Source organism: Anoplolepis gracilipes, chromosome 8 (assembly GCF_047496725.1).
Source record: "Anoplolepis gracilipes chromosome 8, ASM4749672v1, whole genome shotgun sequence".
Classification (NCBI taxonomy): Eukaryota; Metazoa; Arthropoda; class Insecta; order Hymenoptera; family Formicidae; genus Anoplolepis; species Anoplolepis gracilipes.
Genome location: NC_132977.1, coordinates 6887411 through 6910952, shown reverse-complemented (window position 1 = coordinate 6910952; position 23542 = coordinate 6887411). Strand labels below are relative to the sequence as shown.

General features: G+C 36.2%; 1 protein-coding gene across 9 annotated transcripts in view; it reads right to left on the bottom strand.

Annotated features, from left to right (window-relative positions):
• Positions 1–23542, bottom strand: part of Antp (homeobox protein H90) — a 123401-nt gene that overhangs the window by 52792 nt on the left and 47067 nt on the right. Inside the window, exons 1-2 of one of the 9 annotated variants that reach the window (XM_072898086.1) lie at positions 10098–10630; positions 9592–9659 (exon numbers count right to left, since the gene is read on the bottom strand). The exons of 5 other annotated variants lie outside the window; for them this stretch is intronic. The gene's annotated coding sequence lies outside the window, so the exon portion shown is untranslated. Of the gene's footprint in view, positions 1–2853; positions 3002–3453; positions 4626–9591; positions 9660–10097; positions 10631–23542 lie in introns of those variants that run through there. 3 more of the 9 variants (XM_072898082.1, XM_072898081.1, XM_072898087.1) reach the window with 3 other exon arrangements.

Sequence of the window (23542 nt, the reverse complement as noted above, 5' to 3'; positions counted from 1 at the left end):
TCGTTTGGGTGGTCCACAGACAGGACCAGCGAAATACCAAGGTCTATTATTAGCGACAGAGTAGGGTAACGAATACATGAGGGGATGTTGCCGTTAATTTCTCGCTAAGAAACCTCGAACCGCTCGCCAAATATCGATTGAGCGATCCATCGAGTAACCTGTTCCGCGTAGGCAGGTGCGTACGGATTTCGTAAAGACTTGAACGGCGTGTTTTCTCTTATATACAACCGGCTTTTTCTTAAAAAAAAAAAAAAAATTCAAACTACGAACATGGCTCCAACAAATTTGTTTGACATTAGAAATTAGAATCTTAGAAAATTGAACTTTGATAATAAATAACAAATATTTTACTTAATGCTCAACATATAAATCTTTTTCTTTAGAGAAACTGTATACATTCTCACAAAAAAAAGTGCGAATTATGTATTATTTTTTTACGAGTAAGATTTTTTCACCAAATGATAAAATACGATCAGCAAAAACATTTATTGGGCGTTCCGATGTTCAAGTTTGGTTGACTATAAAATGAGATGATAAATGGCAGACTAGGTCTGAGCATGCGAGTCTGGTTGGACAGGTAGTAATACTCTTCGTAAAGGCTGTAACTTATACCCCATCGAAGCTCGAGGAAATTGTGATGTGACGACCAAGAGCGATAATCCAGAGTAAAACGCTGGGAAAGAATTAAGGTGAAAGGCAGAGATCGACGATGACCAATTAGCCTACATAACCATTTTACGAGTACATATCCGTCCTAGTCGTGGAAAAATAAGATTTAATCTATACTACGAGGCATAGCTATATGTCTGTTTTCTCACGCATAACGAACTTCCTTCCAAAACATGCAAAATGAGCAGCCGGTCCGCTACTCACGCGTGCGATGAAAACCCCGTACAATTGTTTTAATTAGTTTGTTAAAATGCGTTAAATCACATCCACTCTCGCAAATCATGCTAATCGAGATTGCACGAATTAATTTACTTTTCGCTGATATTATTTTACAGTATTATTCTTATAATTAGCATAATAATTAACCGAGTAATAACGAAAAATTATGAAAGAAAATTTCAAATTTTGAACGAACGAGAGAAACAGGAAACTGCGTAGAGCTCGACCGGTTCTCTGGGTTCCACGCAGTCGAGATCCCTGGAACACTCGAGTACCACGCAGTATATATATATATATATACACATGCACACACACACACATACACATATACTGTACTTCGCGCAATCACGTTGTGCAGTAGATCGCAGAGCAGATAAACACGACACCACGAGCGCGGCGCTCGTGCTAGTGGTTTTAACATCCAGCACGAAGAAATACAGAAACTACACTCGGACGTTTCGCGCATCGTTCCTAGATCCACATCTTCTCGGCGAGAGGATAGCTTATCTCGAGCTATGCATCGAAGCGTTACGTTGCGACAAGCTGCGCCTTGGATGCTCATTCCGTGTGCCTTATATAAAGTTAGATAAGAATCGCGCTAAAATGGAGAGAATATTACGATATTATCTCGCCATCTATTTTCTAATAAAAAAAAAAAAAAAAAAAAAAAACAAATATATACTTTCTAGAAATGTAATTTTTTTCTTCTAGACGAGATTATATAAATTGTAAAATTTCGAGCTATCACGCGGAAGAGAAACAGGTCTACTATTTTCTCTTAAAATTTCAGATAAAACGATGAATGAAAGACCGTGTCCGCAGCAACCGAAACGATTCTTGGTCAGACCGCAGGAAGCGTGACGGGATAAAGGACGGGTAAAAAAAAAAAAAGCTTGAGATACATGACGTATGTGCCTATTTCAGCTAATAATCCCGTTATGCCCGGTTCGAATTTGCCTCGCGGTGGATAATAAACGCGCCAGAAACCGAACCTGGGACTAAATCAGCACGTTGGGGGCGTAGAGAAGGGGGATAGAAGGGAGACTGGAAGGCCGCCTCATCATCCGTCAACTGTCAAACGTCCGACCAATCCTGTACAGCAGAACCAAGAACGAAGCAACCACCCACGGGGCCTCAAGGGTAAATTACACCTAAGCCTTCTACCCAATCTCTCGCCTTTTCCTTCCTCTCTTTCTCTTCTTTCCTTTTTACTCTGCCTATCGAAGCATCCGGGAATTCTTTTGTTCTCTCCACGATTTATAATAGTGGAATTGAATATATACACCTTATTAGCAGCGCGACCATAGACACCTTATAGAAACGCGATATCTAATTATATTGTGATTAGAGTGATATAGTGATAAGAATATTGCGGAATTAAAAAATCATGTAAAATAAGTAAGAAAATGTGTAAAAAAAAATCGTTATTACAAATTAAAAAAAAAAAAAGATTACAAATACGAGTATGAAATGAAATACCATGAAATATATATGTAAACTAATTCAGGTGTAAACATGAATAATTTAAAAAAATTTTTAACATATTTTCGCATAATTTTTTGAAAAATATTTTTAGTCACTGCATTCTCGTTATTTATTTCAAGAAATTATTTTTTCAGTATTCAAAAAAAGAGCCGCGGGACTAATTATGTTTTCTTAAAGTGTTCGATTTGCTATTAAATGGTGAGAAGAACCAACTGCAGTAAACTCTCCTTCAAGATACAAATATTTAAATAGTGTTGTGTGTATGCGTGAAATATAAAATTAAATCTTAATTCTTTTAATATAGTCTATATGTGTATGCATTACATATCCACACACATATCCAACATATTATAAACAATATTTTTATATATTAAAAAGCATTTTATAAATAAATTATTATTATTATTTTAAACGAGATAATTAGCAAGAAAAATATAGTCGACAAAAATATTATGTAAAATAAAAATTGTGTCCACTCACCAAATATCTGATTGTCCTTAGTAGCGGTTGTTACTTTTGTAAAATATTGCATTCAACGCACATTTTTCGAGTATAGAAAGTTTTTTTATATTAACTAACATCTTGACGTGTATTTAATTTTCTATTGTAATAAAGTGATAAGAATAATCTGTGCATAAGAAAACGAATAAAAATAAGAATCTAAACAGATAAACGAATCATCAAGGAAAAATTTCCGCTGTGATTCATACTGTGACTGCCAACAACTCATATGAATTAATTACCACCTTTTATGCAAGGCAATAATTCCATTAATTGCGACATAAGAGACCAGTTTAATGGAATGTGTTAGTGGTGATCAAAAATATTTTTCGCGGATTTCTAAATTTGCATCGGAAGATCGAGCGCAAAAAAAAAAAGTTGTTGACACATTTATTTCATACAATATTATACAAATATTAATGCAATTTAAATTATACTATGGCATTGAAATTGTAGTATCACAAATTTTATGTGACAAATCTTTTGTAGTAAAAGAAATTTATAACTCAAAGAGAACAATTGTGAATTTAATGGCGTCCGAAATAGAAAGAGATAGTATCACAAGTCGAATATTTTTACGTGCACAAAAGTCAGATGTTCACGGACGGAAGCGTAAGCCCACAATTATCCGAAATCACCAGAGAGTAGACGTTTGACGCGCGAAAATAATGACATCCGGTGTTCATTATTAAGTTGAAAAGAATAACGAAAGACATAAGTGGTAACGAGTGATAATTCTCTACAGCACTCCTTTTTGGAAATTGCAACGACCGCTAGTATTAAAGAAGAAACGGATTCGATCGTGTAAAGCTAACAGATCGAGACGCGCAGAAACACTGCCAGGATTATGAAGTGCGATGTTGATACGATGGCAGGCAGCGCCGCTGAAGGAGGAAGGAGCGCGCGCGGGAAACACGCACCTATATTATCTGCCGGATGCCACATCACTTGCCTCTGCATATCATCGAGCATCGAAGTTAGGACACGCCTCAGAATAATGATAAAAATTGCCGGCCATTAGTTTATGACGGCTATTATACAGAATATATATATGTATATATGCAGAATAATATATCACATATTCCGCGAGATTGATAAGTGTATCGAGCTTTTATTTTAATTGCGATGTTGTTCTCTGAAAAAACTTATTTTTATTATGTCATTAAAAAAATAATAATATTTTTAATGATAAAAATGATGTAATATGCAATTACACTGATATAAAAAAGTATTAATTAAAGCATTAAAAAATAAATAATTTTAATATAAATGTCAGAACCCCACAAGACTTTTTTTGTTTTCGATATTCAAACTGGAATAATTTTCCTAATTATACTATTATGACGTTGAATTTCGGTTCGTTTTTAGACGGTGTTTCCGTACAATTCTCATCGTGGACTATATATCGACAATTACTTTGATGGCGGGGAAAGCTTTTAACGTAGCGCACCATGACCGTCTCTCGACGAACGAATCAGACATAGGTTACTATAACATGTACGAAGCTACTAGCCATGTTGAGAAGGGAAACCGAAGTATACCTGGGATGTGGACGTAACGTAATGTATCGCCGCAGGAACAAGCGTGTTACAATGGTAACGCGTTCTGTCACGGTGCGTGATATACTACATGATGATGTGGACTAGAAACGCCCATGTGTGTAGTCGTCGTGAACTAACGAAAGACTTCGAATTATGTGATCAGTGATCTTTATTTATTTTAATAATAGAAAAATATGCTATTACGAAATTTTATTTTTAATTTTGTTTTTAATATCCCCGCTCTATTCGACCACACTCGCGGATCACATTCTGCTTTATTGTTTGCAAAAATAAGAATTTTAATGTAGCTTAAGTCGGGAGACTGCTATCCTTCTTTAAAATCTTGTTCAAAAAACTAGAAATATTCATTTTAATATTTCTGTCCAGAAAAAATAAAAAACAATTTTTTGTTAATAATATAGTATAAAAGGATTAAAATTACACAACCTTTCTTCTTCGTAGCTTTTGCGAGCTCTTTTAAAGTTACGTTGCGGACAAAATTAATTTCTTTGCTACGTATCAAAATGTCGATCATGATTCTTAGATTACAGAGAAATAACTTCGTAGAAACAAATTATATTTAACTTCCTATCAAGGTGTTCGACACGTTACGTCTTGCCAGAAGCCAGAACAATCGATGTTTATGGATTTCTATCCACACATGTGCAGGTAGAAACCGCCACGTGAAATCGTGTAGTTGATAGTAGCAATTACAAATCGCGTGATTTGTGATCGTAACTCGTCGCGACGGCGGCGTCGTGACGCTCCCAGGTTACCTGCAGGTGGCCGGCACGAAGTTACCTTCGCCTTCAGCACGGCACTGCTTTTTGTATGACGGAATATTACATCGGGTTATACACATCCCCCTCTCGGAATTGTACGATGTGTTTGTCCATACGGCGAACTCCATCAAACATCCCAGAAACTGGTAATTTCAAATGTAGTTTCCAACTTGAATTTGAAAATATTATTCTATATGTCAAAGCTATATTTTATCAGAATAATATTTATATAACATTTTATTCAAAAATAAATTTAAAAAGAGAGATCACACGATAGAAAACAAATTTTGATTCTAATTGAATTTCAAAACATGTATTGTTAGATTCGTATCAAAAAATGCAAAGATTTCTATTACGATTAATTCCGAGGAGATTACGTAATACGTACGATTTAAAAAGAAAATAGTATCGCGCGTGCGTAGAGTGCGTATTTCGTTTAATCCATGGGTAATTTAAAACATGATCGGAGAGTGGTCGCAGAGACGACAATTTAACCGGCAGCGGTCGACACACGTGGCGGATTTAGAAAGTCACGAACGGCCCCGCGATCGCCGTCGCCGACACTCGATTTATTCGCTGCCGCCGAACTCGTTCGGTTGCTAATTGAAAAGCGGACAAATTAACACAGTGAACGGATCGCTGCAATTTATAATACCACGTCTGCAACAATGAACGAACGAATGTGATACGAGTGCCGGAGCACATAGATAACAGATTATTAACAAGGATCGGTGAAGAGAATTGATTGATCGGAATTCGCGATAAATCGTTTTTTCCTCTCCGACAAAAATTAAAATGAATATTTCTAACTTTTGACAAAGATCTTAAAAGCGAATAGCAGTATTGATTTAAGATAACATTTTCATTTTGTTTAATTCAATATTATGACACATGCATAAAAGAGAAAAGATAATAACAATTACGAGCCGAGATGTATATTATTAATCAATTTCAAATATTTACTTCTATTAAATATGCTCTATCAAGTATATCGTAAGTAGCGAATCGCATGCCACAGATTAGATATCGCGAGCAAATAAATGTCCTCCAGGGTACAAAAATATTTTAGCAATTCAAAGTTTTCGACGACTGTAGTATAAGAAAAGTGACTCGACACAGTTCGAAGAAATTCTCCCCAAGTTCTACGAATAAGGTAGAGCCAATACGAGCCGCGTAACAAATACAAACGATTATTATCGAGCCCCATTTTGAAGGGGAGACAATAATTATAATGATTATATTGGAGTTGGGTGGTACGCGGCCGGCCGAGGAATAAATTACAGGTTTGGTTGCTGTGTGCGGTCGACATAGCAGCATAGGTTCGTTCGATAGATGCGTATCGCGGTGTGTTTCATGCGACAGAGAGCGCCATCGCAACTGCCGGTTTCCGCAATTTCTTATCGCCGTTAATATGGCCGTCATATAAGCTAGACTCTTGACACCCGACCCGATTCTATAAGATTAAAAAAAAAATTGTGCGATTGCTTCGCGGTAAAAAGCGGTGCTGCAAATTGCGGATGTTGCCAAGATCTCATTATAATCTCGAAAGAAATTAGATATTATCGTATCTGGATAATGAATGGTTCATTGAATGATGATATCTGATGATTGATAATCTTAACGGCAATCTTATAAATGAATAAATTAATATTCGATTTAAACCTAAACATTAAAAATTGACAATATTATTTTCTATGTTTTATTTTTTACGTTATTCAAAATAATCCGATTTTTTGCATTAAAAGTCTTTTTGTGAAAACGACTGCAATAAAATAAAAAAAATAAACTATCGCTGACAAAGGAGTTTCATTCTTGTGTTCAATTTTTATCATAGTGTTTTAACATTTTTTTCTACGTATTTTTATATTTAAGTTATGGTGTAAATACGTAGGAGAAGCACTTTATCCACCTTTTCTCTCTTTTTTTTTTTTATTTCTGATGCTTCCGTATTCTTTCATACTTTTATCTATTCGAGTCTTTCTTTTCCTCGCTGTCATGGAGGCAGATTCGCAAAACATTACACAAGTCCACTTCTCCACATTCTTAATCTTCTTATTCTTATCTTCTTTCGTCCGCATCCCTCTTCACACTTTCTTTGTTGTGTGACACGATCTTTCTCCTCTACTCGTTTCTTCGTTTGCGAGTACCGTTTCTCCCACTACATAGCGATACGTGCGATTTTCTTCTCCTTGTCCTCCTTCTTATTTCTCTTCTCACCGCGGTGAAGATTGTCGCGCGATTAGTGTAGGCTCCAATGTCACGTGGAGAAGATGCATTGCCTTCGTCCTTTGGATCGCATTATATGTACCTGCGATGTATGCATATCTACCGCGGAGCTTATACGGGCACCGTTTATATACGGTAACGCTGTAAGTGCATAATCACCGATCGCATCTGCTTGCACTTTGCGTCAAGCTACGGCACCTTGCATGTCGCCAAACACCGACGATGTAACGCGTATAAATGAAGTGATATGTTACGTGTAATAACAACGATTTGAATGACAAAAGCGATCAGTATCACGAATTGTCAATATTGTAAATGTGCGAGAACATCACGTTTGATAGATATTAAAATAATTTGTCTTACATTCTCTTTGATATATATTAAAATAATTAATTTATATATTATTCACATTATATTACTCATTGTATTAATATGTAAAAAATATACATATATAGATTTTAGTAATCCTGACACTAGAGAATGTAAAAAAAAAGAAAAAAAAACGTACATTTACTAGGAATTGCATGTAAAACGGAATATTTGACAAACACAGAATTCAGCAAAAAAGAAGAGATGTTTGTTATCGAAAGGATATTTGTATGATAAAACGATGATACCGATATTATCAATATATGTTACGCACAACGCGAGTTTCATACTGTGTGAGCAGCGAATACCGACTCTGAAAAGTTAAAATATTCCGGCACCTGCATCTAGAGACACGCTTGTCCTTTCCCCCATTTGGCCTGTACTGTTCGAACCTTCTCGGCATACGGAGTCGATTAACATAAGAGGTGAAATTCGTAGATAAAAAATTTATAAATCCCATAGATAGATAGATCATTACATGCTTTGGATTTTAAATTCGTTTTTTGTGACAATTTTTTTAACTATGCTACTTTTTTAAATCTCATTTACTTTCCGCAAATGTCAAAAATATTTAAAACGATATAGTTACATAATATTTTTCCCTTTTTATTGAGTGCAAAATCTCAAAATATAATAAAAGGTACAAACTGTAAAGCTGTGCAGTACAATGCACCGGTTTGGTGGACTCGGCCAGATGATTCACTGTTGCTCGTTACTCAAGCAGCTTTTTACTTTAATCATATTAATGAAGCATTTAATCTCGCTGAATGTTTTACAAGCCGCTGGGTGTGTGGGCCTATCCTGAATCTGTTCTTGACGAAGATTTCTCAGTACTTTTTTCTAATCTTTTCTCATACTCATTTGCTACATCTTCCTCTTTCTCCTCCCTCTCTCTTCTTATCTTCTTTTTCATCCTTTTTCTCATTCTTTACTTATTGCTTTCTTTCTATTTTTCATCTTTTAGCAGTATCCGCTAATAAGTGCGTTTTCTTTAAACGTATTTACACCATTACCATAATACTACCCGGTATTAGCATACTCTGAAGCTCGTATCATTATGATGATATATCGTAATACAATGCGCGCGCACACCAATGAAAGCGATGGAGTTAATAAAAAGCAAAAATAGAATTTTATGCAAAAAAAAAAAAAATTAAATGCTGCCAATTAAAAATAATATTATAAACGCCGTAATACAAAAGTATCCAAGAAATTATTTATAATTTTAATTATTTTAAAATTATATTTCAAAAATTATCAAATAGTTTTTAGTAGTGACTTCTGATGACATTTCGCACGTGTTTCGCTTGTCACATCTGACAGTTGTCAAAATCAGTTGTAAACCTTGCCAGCGCATTCTTATATCGGAAACTACAAATGTACATTGACGGTGATAATAATGCCGTCTTTTTTTAAATTTTTACATTCAAACATCGTTATATCTCCATATTCTTTGAACAAAAATATAAATACTTTCATTATATAATGACCAATTTATCAATTAAACTTATTAAAAACTCAATCGGTTATTTTATCAGTGATTTTAATACCTATCCTTACACTTTATATGGGATTCCCTTCCTTTTTTAGCAGGTTACAATACGGGAAAATATTAATTTGATAATATTCATTATATGTTTGCTGCACAATAGAATTTCTACAACACAAAAAAGTGTACTAAAGAGACAGGAAGTTATATAGTAAACCTATCATATGGAAGATAGAATTATTATTCCACCTTCCTTGTTTCACTTTTGCGCAATAAGAGTTAACAATATTATAATAAATAAGTCGCTTACATTATATCAAGTACGGTAGATGCACAGGCATGTTCCACAATGTTTGAGGCGTTGAACGCGTCACTTACCTGAAACAATAAATTACATGTGTTAGGTATAGATTATGTACACGCATATACATGTATATATATCTTGTTAATAAATGTGATATGTTGCTTAATTTTGTGTTCTTGTATTCCTTTTATATTACGCACACACATTATTCATAGCCTATTAGATACACATGTCAGAATTATTATGGTAATATTTTTTTTCAATCGAATTATACATTATAAGAAATATGTTTAATATGATTGTTTTACAACAATTTTAAATAAATCGTGATAAAACGATCTATTTAAATTTAGTATGCAGTTTCTTCGATAATATATTCTAAATTTCAATATATTATACGTCAATAATTTTAACTAAATATTTATATGGCTGGCAATTAATGTAGAAAATATGATAACGCACGATCGGAAACGGAAAATTCAATGGATAGTTTCAGCGTGAAAATTATTTACCGGCCAATTCGAAACGTATCCATCCAAACGCGCGCGCAACAAGATCACGTTTCTGTCACAACGATGACGTCGGTATCCACAGAGCACGGTCCAGCATCTTTACATTCTCATTGGCTGATACTCAATAATCGTGCGCACACTTATTGGTCTCACCCGGCACGTGGTGTCATCCATCGAACACTTTGCTATTTCGGAATGCCCGTAAGGTAGATGAACGACGCGCACAATTAAACACCATTAAAATCTCGATTTCCTTTAGTCACTTAGTTCACTAATTCGAAATTTTTTATGCGGCGTTCTTTACGATATGATTTTATCGATAATTATGGACGAATTTCTGACGTAATCCAGTTCGACACGACTGGCACAATAATTTTTAGAAGGGAAATGTACATGTGTAGAAGAGAGGTAAAGAGAAGCGAAGAAGAAGAAAAAAAGGAGCGGCACGAGACAGAGTGGAGACACCGCATAAACCTTCCCGGCCGCAAGCTACCACATAAATATAATAGAGAAGGTAAGGCCTCGTGATGGTCGGCCGGCATTGCCCGCCGAACCGTCACGGACTCAGCACATCGTACAGGAAGGGGGAATTTGCGCGGGGTGGGGTGAGATGGGTGGACGTGTCAGAGGCAAAGCGGTGGTTGCGCGGAGTTGGAAAGGGAGTAACGGTGGCCGACTCCTCTCTCTCTCTCTCTCTCTCTCTTCACCGCGCAATACACGACGGCGTGAAACATGGAGAAATGGCACGAATGATCGATGGGATTCTGCGCTGTTGCGGGCATGGCATGGGTATCCCCACCATTCTCGCCATACGGCAGTGAGAAACCCCCCTCTTGGACAATTGACAAGCGCGCTACGCCGCCTGGTGGGCACGTTGCACGTGGTGTTCTGTAAGAAGTTTTAAGCACGAATTCACAGATGGCGTGCTGCATGTTGGCATCAACAACGCCATCTCACTACAAACTGATGAACATGGTTGATGTAAAAAACCACATGATTGGAAACTTGATAAGTCGGCAAAAAAGGAAAATGCTGTATGACCATGAAACAAATCATTTTACCATGTAAATTATATATTGAATTTTTGTTAGATTTATCTATTCGTCTTTAAAGTAGAACAATCTTCTTAAGAGTTTTGTCTAAAATGTTCAGAATATAAGATAAGACTGAGCAAAATAAATAGTATAATAGAGTTGACAATATTTACGTGAATTATTTAACATGAAGTACTCTGTACATTTACTTGTACAATATATAAAAATTGAAGCAAATATTTTGTGAAATTTGAACAGTTTATATTCTACAGTTTATAAATATTGATGCGCTTGCACTTATATATGCATATGTGTGCACTCGTTATTTGATGCATATCACATCAATTTAATTATCGCATTGTCAAATCGATTCACGATCGGATGCCGTACATGCGTGAAGTAATGCAGTTACCTCCCGGATAGTCAATCAGCTTAGGCGATTTGTTGAAATCTCAAGGTGAAACTTAGTTACGCGACACCTCGCGCGCACGTGCCCATAAAACGAGAACGCGTGAAGCATTCATGAAATGCAGCCATCAGACCACCCACACCCTGCAGTTCTTTCCTGCCCATTGACGTATTATCTTCACGATCATGCGCACCGATAAAAATTTCTAAAATAAACAACTCTCATTCAACAAAGAAAAATATAATATCTACAATAAATCTGCAAAAAATGAGTAATTATATAACTTTAAATTTTTTAAAAATGTTTAAAATTAATAATACATGAGAAAAAAATTACTATAAAAAATGTTTGACCTGTTGTAAAAATTTTTTATAATTTCATATATATATATATATATATATATATATATATATATATATATAAGTATAGTTAAATACCATTATAGACTATATCATCAAATATAATTACAATTTATAATTTTAATGTAATAACACAAAAAAAGTCTCGAAAGTCTTGGAGATTCTAAAACGTTGTTAAAAATATTACATGTAATTGAAAATGATGTAATTAATATCATTATGTTCAATCATGAGGTAAAAAAAATCTCAATTTTATATTTCAATAATAATAAAAACGAGGAATCAGACGTCGGAGTGTTCTAGGGAGCATAATCGTTATATAATTAGTCGCGCTCGGTCTCGCAGCGGGTATCGCGCCTCTCTCCAAGGGTATGTATTGTACTTTATATCACGAAAGTAGTGCGAAGCACGGTGAAGCAATTGATCAATATAGCGCCAACAATCCCTTGTAGCTACCCCTCCGCAGCTTCCAAGCTCCGTCTGCCCCCCTTCTTCCGCCTTCTTTCGTCCAAGTCCCAACGGCGCGGAGAGAACGCACCCCCATAACAAGTTTCTTACTCATCTTTTTCGTTCAATAACTCTCCATCCAAGATGGCCACCGCGGTCGTCCCTCATTGGCTGGGGGAAGGGTCGCAGGGGTCTGTACGGGGTTTGGGTGGTTGACCCGTGGTGGTGCGGTGCGGGACGCAAGAGGGGGTTGGAAGCAGTGACGCTATCTATCTTCCGTTGCCTTGGCTCGGCGTAACATAAGGCAAGATAAATTGCGGGATCTCCCGGGTTCTTGAACCTTTCTGGCAAATTGCATAAGAATATCCACCCTCCACCCCCACAGGCTGCCTCCTCTCTGCTCCTTTCCCCTGACTGCCCCCGCGGCTCCAATGGAATTGGAATTAACTCGAATAAATCACCTCCGCGGCTCTGTACGGCTACGCAAGAGCTTCGGCCGTGTTTCCGCTCCACGAAGTTGAAATTTCTTTTTTCTTTCTTAGGACAATACAATGTTACAGTGTTCAAAAAACATTCAAATATTTAAGATTCATTAGTAATAAAGTTATAAAATAGTAATAAAATAGATGTTGTAAAATAATAACAATATTTGTGACAATATATTATATTTTTTCCTTTTTCCTGTATGCAACAGTTATAATAAAAATTTTTACTCTTTTATCTTTATGGAAATTTTGCCAAAATTACAGACAATAATTCCCTCTCTCCCAACTGTAATATATTTTGTTTCTTACATAATATTAAATATTATATTTTTGTACTGATTCCTTGTTTTTATTATTGAAGAATAACATGGTGATTTTTTTTATCTCATTGAATATAATGATATTGATTACATCATTTTCAGCATGTTACATGTAATATTTTTAACAACATTTTAGAATCTGCAATACTTTTTTGTACTATTACATTAAATATATTATATAAATTATATATAATCTAAAATATATATATATATATAATTATATGTATAATTATATTCTTGTACTATATTTGTTAAAATGAATATGAGAGTAATATGGAGAAGCATCATATAAATTGAAGATTAAATGTATAAATTGTTGGTTATTTGAGGAGTCATAAAGCTACGTCGACATCTCTGTCGACATCTGTATGTGATAGTGAGATACAAAATATGACATTACATACACATACATACACATTCGTCATCGTATGTACCTTCACGTCTGAAATTAGATATTTCCGAGTCGCATGCTTCGTATATCATGACTTCATATATCACAGCTATGTCCAGCAGACTGACAACTATAAATGTGCGACACGTGTGAAAAACGTTAAGATAAAAAAAGTGTTAAGAACGGATTTAAAAAGGTAAATATAAAAGATATTAATAGATTTAATTAAAAAATATTAATATAGGTAAATATAACAAGTTATTTATCTTTGATTTATTAAATAAAATAATTAAAAATTTTTATGGATTTTTAAAGAGATATAAATATCTACATACATTCGACCAGAAAATGCCTTTATACGTGACGCGACTGCGACTGTACGTATGCGCGCGCATACTATGGTCGATTGATCACAAGAACGTCACGTAAAATTGGTAGACGTAATCTAATTTGTAGCCTTTATTATATAAAATTTATTTTTTTACAAGTTTTATTTTCCAAACATTCCAGATAAAACAGTTGTATTCTGTCAGCAAGCATAATACTCGTATATAACGCAAAAGATAATATACGAGATTGCTCATAAATTATGCCGAGGCGTAAAATCATTAAGAGCACACCCTGACGGAAGGCACGAGCCAAACGAAATCCGTCTTCCCAGTCAATGTCCTAATAGAGTTTATCTCGAGCTATTATCTACTTCATTTGTCACAATTACAGGCTCGTAACCCTTTTGCGCGCATGCTTGTTGCGATATCTCGATCGCATGCCGTCAGCATGACAGTTCCCCTCTTACTCAAGCGGAGAAGCAAAGAGGGGAAGGGGCTGGTTATCACTGCCGGCTGGCTGGCTGGCTCTCCGTATCGCTTTCCGTGTATTGCGGTAGGTCAGTAAATCCGAAACCGAGCTTTACGATTTGTTTACTCCGTACTAGGTTATGGGACCCGGTTATATAGCCGTAGGTATGCACGGGCTATGTGATCGCGCCCATAAACGCGTCTGTTATGCGCTCGTAAACCGTGAGAGCCCCACTCAACGTACGCTGCTATAGCGGCGCGTTTCCCCTTCCGCGGTCGCGCCTCGTAAAACGCTTGTTTTACGATTGCTGCCTATCGCGTTGACGATGCTGCCACTGTTCGCGCACGTGGTAAAAGACTGTTCGGTGTGTTATCTGAGTCGTCATTCTATCTCCCGCAGGTTTCCCCCGATCCCCGATCCCCGATCCTTTCCCTTTCCGTTCTCATACGCAATCGGATCCGAAGGACATCGACACACATACGGTCGACCTTGATGATGGCCAAGGCTACTAGGCCAATTTAATTTCTATCGAGTGTATCCGACAAATTCACAGCACAAATTCTTTTTATACCATAAGATCCTATTCTTTTTAAAAAGTAAATATAACTATTTTTATCAATATTTAATAATATTTTTTATTATAAACGATTTGAGTAAATTAATGAAGATTTATTTCTTTCATTAGCCACAAGAATAAATGTATTTAAGCAAACTATATTTTGGACTTTTCTAATCGTTGCATACCAGTAGTTTCTTCCCGTAAATAAAGTTAAATCTTACTAAAATTACTTCATACTGTTTTATCATCTATTTTAATTATCGTCCGACACAAAACTCTCATTGATACGTCAAGCCTATTAATTTATATCCTGTGTTCCGCACAAAACATGCAAATCGCATCGCAGAGTAATGGTTTCGTGTCACGATCAACGCGCCTCTAGTAGTCGACGTTCTATGAAATGATTGCTCTATCTCAGCGATGACGCCGCACTTCCCTACGTCACGAGGTTGACGTCATCAGTGCTATAGAAAAGGAGCGACGGCGGAGTGGATGTGACGTAACCGAATCTAAAGGAGAAAGAGAGAAAGAGAGAGAGAGAGAAACAGTCGCGCCAGCCATACTGCTGTAGGTAGGGGAAGGAAGAAAAGGGAGCCATTATAGAAGGGGCGCGACTAGGCTGAATCCTCCCTACCGGCCTGGTCGGCCCACCGAGGAAACAGCTGTCAGCTGCGTGGAGTTGCGGCGGACCCGCAACTCTCTCACTCACCAACCCTCCTACATTCTATTCCACGTGCGTGTGTGCGTTGCGGTACATGTGTCTCGTGTCCCAACCTAAACTCATCCAGGCACAGAATCAGCCGGGCTGCCACCCACCCCTGATGTTAAAATATTCCGGTGGGCGAACGAACGAGCGAGCGAGCGAGCGAGTGAACGAACAAGCGCGCGCGCAGGACGGGAATAGCCCGGGAGAATTATGGCTGCCTCCGAGAATCAAATAACTCTTTAATCCGCGGGCGCGTGCACGTTGCTCACGCTCCTTTCTACCGTACGCCGTTTGTCTCGCTCTTCCGCTCTCTTACGCACGTTATAATTTTCTCATCATTGTCGTTGATCTGATTATCCGTGATCAGTGAACGCGCCAGCATCTACCTGTGTGTTGAAGCACTGGCGTTTCATTTTGTAGAAACTCATTAATTGTTAAAAGTTATAGCTTTATTTTTAATCATTCTAAAGTTTCTTAATAGATTAAACAAATAGTCTGCCCATTAAATAAAAAAAAAAATATCTGAGGATAAACTGAGACATCAAGTTTATCCTATATTTCACTTTGTCCGCCAACGATATTTTCTATAGTATTCTTGTCAGATTTTAAGTATTTGAGAGTTTCACACTAATTCTACAAAAAATTCTATACGTCAAAATTATTAAAATATTAATTAAACAACTTAAATTGCCAATTAAAATGCTGGTCATATTTCGATATTCTATCAATTTTAGATGAAATTTCGTATCATTCTAAAATCACTTTTAATTTTCAAAGAAAAAGAGAGAGAGAGAGAGAGAGAGAGAGAGAGAGAGAGAGAGAGAGAGAGAATGTTTTATATATAAATATTATTAGAATATTTATTAAACAAATTAGATTATCCGAAATGTCAAACGTAATAAATATCGAGATAAGACACTGATCATGTTTCGATAGTTTTATCGACTTTAATGAGATTTCGTGTCAGTCTGTAATCACGTTTAATTTCCAGAGAGAATTCTATACGTTCTATTAAAAAAATTATTAAAATATACTTATGAAATAAATTAGATTGACCGAAACGCAAACGTATCGAAATGAGACATTTCGATCGTTCTATCGACTTTAAATAAGATTTTGTATCGTTCTGCTTATACTTTCTAAAGAGTATAAATATTCTACAGCGTTCTAGATATGCGTAAAAATTATTAGAATATTTATTAAACAAATTAAATTAAGATACTGATATACGAAATTTCATTTAAAGCCGATAGAACTACATATCGAAATACGACCAGCGTGTCACTTCGTCAACACTTATACTTCAGTATCTCGGACGATTTAATTTGTATAATTAATATTCTAATAATTTTTATACATTTAAAAAATGTTAAGCACTTTCAAGTGTTTAAATTCTTGTGAAAATGCTTGAAAAACATTCGATTATCGAAGGACAAAGTGACACGCAGCATGAATCTCGTGTCTATCCTGATTTTTTCCCGGTAATTCCTTTAATGTACTATTTATTTAATCTATCAAGAATTCTACAACTATTAAAAATAAAATAATTAAGTTTCCATGTAGTGGAAACGCTAGCTTCATAATCAAATGGAATTGCACGAAATAAAGCTATGCAATAATCGTGACAAAAAAATTAATTCCGCGAATAATACATAATAAATTACCTTATATGTAAATTATTTGATTATTCTCACAAATCCTGATGCTATCCTATAGGCCTGTTCTGCTAATCCTTCGTTGATGCATTTTCAAAAGCACTCATAAAACACTTACGCGACAATTTGCACGACACTCCCGATTTCGATACATATGTATTACATTTATTGATATACGAAATCTCTGTCGGACCGGTATTTTTTCGCTTACGTGTCGCCGCACGAATAATAAAATCATTGCGTAAAGCGCGTTATATAGATACAAAAATTTGGTATGTACTTTTTCGCAAACTAATAGACATGTATGTACATACAATAAAACGATCGTCTTTCATATCTAATAATCGTGAATTCCTCGGAAGTGGTGATTCGGATCGTGGGAAAGGGGAAAAGGGAAAGACGAAAGTGAACATCGTGCGCAAGTGTCGGAAGTGTCAAACCTAGTGTTTCAGTTTGACCCTAATTTTTTTATTTAATAACTAGATCTATTTATTTAATTTATTAAAAATTCTAAAACTATTAGAATAAAGCCAGAGCTCTCAACAATTAATAAGTTTCCAAAGTGAGATGTTAGTTTCACACACAGCACCTATTCGCGTTAAATTATTGGCGTCAAAATATTCTTTTCGAATTTATAACAACAGTTTTACATTTCTATTTTTGATAAAAATAGGAATATTTGTATATTTAAAAATAGTTTTATATTTAAAATTAAAATAAAGATAACTCTAATAATTAAAATATTGTATTGAAATATCATTACAAACTTCTTTCTTTTTCTAAAGAATTTTTAAAACAACTCTCTAGTACTCCATGTAAAACAACATGCAATTTAATTGATGTTTGAAAATTAATAATTTAAATAAAGAAATTTTACACTTTTAATTTATAAAATATATAATATTTTAAGATTATATGCTTTAACGAATGTTTGTATTTATTTATTAACAATTTATTTTAATGTAAAAAAATACAGAAAGAAAAAGAGAATAAAAGAAAAAGAAAGAAGAGAATGAGAGAAAATTATGGTTGATTCAAAGTTGCAGAGTTAACAAACTCTCTGCCATATTTGCTAAGAGATAAGAATTTCGCAGAATACATGTATGTATACTGATATACTCGAGCATAATTAAAATGCCGTATGTACTTTTTTTCTCGTATACATGGAAATCACGAGTAGGACCCCCTATAGCGTGTGTATGCAAGCGTATTAAATATCGAGCAATCGTTTACGTGTAAGAACACACGCATTCGCAAGGGGCGCCAGGAAGATATATCGTTCCGCTAATTTGTTCTTCGTGAGCAAATCCATTATTAGGCGGAACACGAACTTTTGCGACTAATTGTAAGTACCGTGTGCACGCTTGAGCGACTATTATAGAAACTTGTATCAAACATGCTTTCACGCGCAAAGAGAAAACTGTATTATTATGCCAAACATTTCACGTTTCAATTTAATAGAAAACAAAGAAAATATATACTATATTTTACATGAAAAGATTTTCTAAATCGTCACGTGCGTTTAGATACGCAATAAAATGACATTTTAATAGATAATCATTCATTTACATAAATGAATAAAAGAGAGAACGTTTCCTCCTTTGAAACATATAACAATGATCTCTTACATTCTTCTTTTATTATATTTTACGATTGCAAAATTTAAACTGCGTATAATTAGAGAGATTATTTAATATTGGAAAAATAAAAACGTTTTAGAGTGCGCGCACAGAAAATATATGTATACCTTTGCACATAACTTTTATACTGATTGTTTTTTAAGTGCAACAGAATGAAACTTCTTTTAAAAATATTAAGCCGCAATACTGTGAGAAGAACAGCAGTTCAGGTTTTATTATGCGGACGTAAGAGGCAAAATTGCGGAATACATATGTAATTTAAAAAAAGTTTCCATGTGCCGTTGTTGAAGAACGTACATGTTCTAAAATTAGAAGATGGCAAAAAGTTTGGAGAAGCATGTTCTTTGGTCAGTAATCTTTCCTCAATGCGGTTTAAAACGGAAGCAGACCACAACCTAACTGTAACACCATCAATTCAAGTCCGATTTTCTCGCTTGTATATTTATAAGAAACAAAAGACATGGAAGTAAGAGAAGAAAAGAATCACCGTTACTTAACAACATTCTTTTGACCATTCGATATAAAGTTTTCGAGTATAAGAGACGCATTCATATATAAATATCATCTTCTTTTTTTTATTAAAGTTTGAAGTAGTATTTATTGTTAAAGTAATTTTATTATTTTGTACAAATAATACTGAAATTTATATTAACAATACCGCGTAAATTGAGAGAAATTACATGAGCTTCACCTAAATCAGTTTCGAAAGGACTGTTCGGTGGCTATTGGATCCCTCCAAGGTCGGGCAAGTACACAGTCATAAGTAAATGTGAACAACAGTCGGTCATCTGCGAAGCTATAAATCGGCGGGTGACGCTTTTTGTTTGTAGCAAAGAGATATCGGGCTAAAAAAAAAGGTCAAGAAGAAAAAAAAGGCGTCGAGGCAAAAACCCCGACGTCCAGCTTGTTATAAGTGGTCCCCGACTAGGCGGACGCCAAGCGATAGGATGACGTGGGATCTAAGAAGGACAGAAAAAGGGAAAGGGGAGACTATATAGAGGGAGAGATCTCCGGGAGGAACAATGCCTAAAGTCACCAGGAAGAATGCGGTCCGTCGGGCTACGAAAACCCACGGATTCACTCCGCCTGACCCTCTGTAGAAGACCATCCATACTTTTGGCAATTCTTTTCTACTGCCGACAGATGTATTTGTACTGCGACGAGAAAATTTATATTAATTCAATGCATACACACTTATAGCGTTACATCATGCAGCAATCCGTGCAATTTAAGTCTTATTTAATTCCACAAAATTTTAGGAAATTTTCGATAAATTCTTAAATGATTGTTGAATGTATAATAGTTTTATAGCGATCAAAAAATAAATATAACTTATAGTGAGACTTTATTTTCTTTTCTTGTATGTATATATTCTATAAGATATATATTAATTCACTTCTCACACATTTATAGCGTTACATCATGCAGCGGATCGTGCAATTTAAAAGTCTGATTTAATTCCACAAAATTCCAGCGAATTTATGACAAATTTTCAACAAATGTTGAATATAGTTTTTTATAGCGATAAAAATATATAGTTTATTATTAGTGATAGCATATACTTTATTTTCTTCTCGTATTGTAGAAAATCAGTTCTGTCAAAATAATTATGTTTTTTAAATATATTTTCGATAAAGTTGCACTCGATCTTTCTATGTGCATTCGTTTACAGACGCATACTGTAATCTTTATGAAGCAATCAAGGAGTATCTCAATTTACGATCAAGTCCTTTTCTAATGATGGCGAACAAGAAACGAATCTAGATGAAAGAAACGTCCGCAGGCTACGCTGTTACGGACGCTTTCATTATCGACGTACATAGCCACGCGTAGATGTAATCTGATGATTTATCGCAGAATTATATCGAACATTTTACATGCATAAGCGGATCATAGAAATTAACCGCAGGTACAAATACGCGATTATTAAACTTCCTGTGTCGCTTCCAATAAGTTTTAACAGTGCTTTCATAAAAATTGTGTGACAAACAATGCACCAATAAATAAATTATTTTTAATCAAACAAAAATTTATATAGGATATAATCAAAATAACACAATGTTTTTCGCGTAAAAAAAATTATATATTTCCAAAATAAATTTTTTATCCAACTGCGCGCTCTCTCTCTCTCTCTCTCTCTCTCTCTCTCTCTCTCTCTCTCTCTCTCTCTCTCTTTTGCTAGTAAAGGAACAATTTATCGCGTTACGATCTGCCAGGTGCAAAAAGAAATTGCATTTTTCTTTCGATTTTTCGCGCGTCTTTCTTATAACGCAACTTCGCTGTGATGCCCGGCCCCACCCCTTCCTTGTCGCCGAGAAAGTTTCCGCCGGTTGCGCAGCCGGCGCTTATGAGCACTCGCAGATAGGAAAAAGCGAGCTGGGTGGCTGTACGACGGTGAAGAAGGAGAGGGTGGCGGAGGTACGCGAATAATAAAAATCGGCCTCATAACTCACACCAGCGTGCCTCAGCGTGGGGCGGAAGAAAAGCAGAAGGGAGGAGAGTGGGAGGTTGCCTGAGCTTCTTATCTCAACGTTGGGGTGACATTAGCGTTACTACAGCAATTCTCTCTCTATACTCCTTTTCAAGGGGCGCGCCGTCTAGCTCTTTACACTCGTCCTGCTTTTACCAGTATTATAGAAAGCAAAAATATGTGATGATGCGCAGACTTTTATATAATAAAGAATCGCTCTCAATGCAGATGCATCAACGATAAAAACTGCGTTGTGCTTCTAAATAAATATACAATATTATCGAGTAAATCTGAAAGTTCGATAGACCGATAAGCAATTAAACAGCCGCAATTCATGGAACATCCGTTCGTATCGGGCAACGGTGATTCTCGTTGCTGGCTCGTACATGATGAAGTGAAATGGGCCGGCCGCTAATCGGCAATGGTCCGAAAGACTGGCGGGCCATCGTAAACAACGTCGCTATAATGTACCCACGTGCTTTCGCACACCCTTCGTCATCGCCGCTCTCTTCTCACGCGAACAAGGTAGTCAACTCAATTGTACATAAAGCAAACGGTACATTATTTTCCACTTAACATTGTTCAAGGTGAATTATCGAGAATAATTTTTACAAATAATCAAAAGTAATAATTTAAATTAACTATATAAAAAGCAACAGCATCACTTATAATATGTCAATAAATAATCATAAATCGGTACAGTTTATTTATTAATTTTAACATATTATTGATTTTAGTGTTCGAAAAGCGCTATAAAGGATATAGGAACAAAACTAGGGGAGGCGTTTAAATCTGCATAAATTTGAAATTAAGAACCGCTCGCAAAAATTCCCGATAAAAAAGCGAAAAGTTCGAGACATCATTTCGAGGGTGGGAGATTAAACTCCGGGGCGCATCCGTCACTGCCGGCGAACGTGCACAAGCGCGTATTTCTAACGCGCTTGTACAGAGAGAGAGAGAGAGAGAGAGAGAGAGAGAGAGAGAGAGAGAGAGAGAGAGAGAGAGAGAGAGAGAAAGAGAAAGAGAGAGAGAACATGGGAGATGAGCGAGCTGGCGCACGCGGCGGCGAGAGGTCGACGACGGGGGTGGCGGGAGTGGGAGGGAGGAGTACAGACAGGGGATGAGACTCACGCGGAGAATTATGACGCCGCACAATTAGCAGTTCGTGTGAGAGAGATCGATCGCCGCCGAGAACATACATCAACGATGTAAACTCAGGACGCGCGTATCGTCCTCTCCCTATCGTGTGTACATCCGCGGATATCCCGCGTCGGTATGCGTGAACGCGGGTGCAGCTTCGCGCGGCGAATTTCACTATTTTCGTCGATGTAACCCCGCGGCCCGGTGGGTGCAGCACCGGGCTCTGCCAGGCAGGATAATGCATTTTCGTTTTAGTTTAAATTGCAGCCGACGCGGGCTGCGCCGCGCGAAAATTGGACGTTTGTTTAGCACGCGTCGCACGCCTCCTGCGCGCCAGACGAGAGACGCCATAGTGTTTTGTCAATAGCGGAAGATTTAGTTTTGGATAACGCTCTCCGTATGTGTACTGCATGCGTGTGTGTTCATGCACGCGCGCGCGCCCGCGCGTTTCAACGCGACGCTACGCCGACGTGGTCGCCGATTCGTCATGTTATCGCTACTTCCGTTTATGCTTCATTAATTTTAATTAATTTCAATGTCCTTCGTTATACCGCCGTTCGTTCCGGGCATGATTAATTAAAGTCGGGGTATTATCAATGTTTTTAATTAATCCGTTGTAAATTGACTTTATAAATTATGTTTTGGAAGCGTCCCGTTTATCGGGATCTAAAGTTACGATTTGCTATTCAATCGTTAGGAAATCGACATTTTTCGTTTATATCACGCGCCGTTTTTAAGCCGGAGATATATTTACTTTCGGAAGATTTCAACTTTACAGTGGTACCTGACTTGAAACCGGTTTTGTAAACGGTATATATAGATTTCCCGATATTTACCGTTTATTTTATGACTGTTTACTGATATTATTATCTGATATAACTTTGACTTATTATCGACAAAACTAATTACTAACGTTTTTGGCCTTGCACATGTTTATCCACGAGATATGCACATTCTCACAAACCTGCTTACGTTGCCTAAAAGCCTAATTCCCAGAATATTATGCCAATAATAAATAATTCGCATTATTAT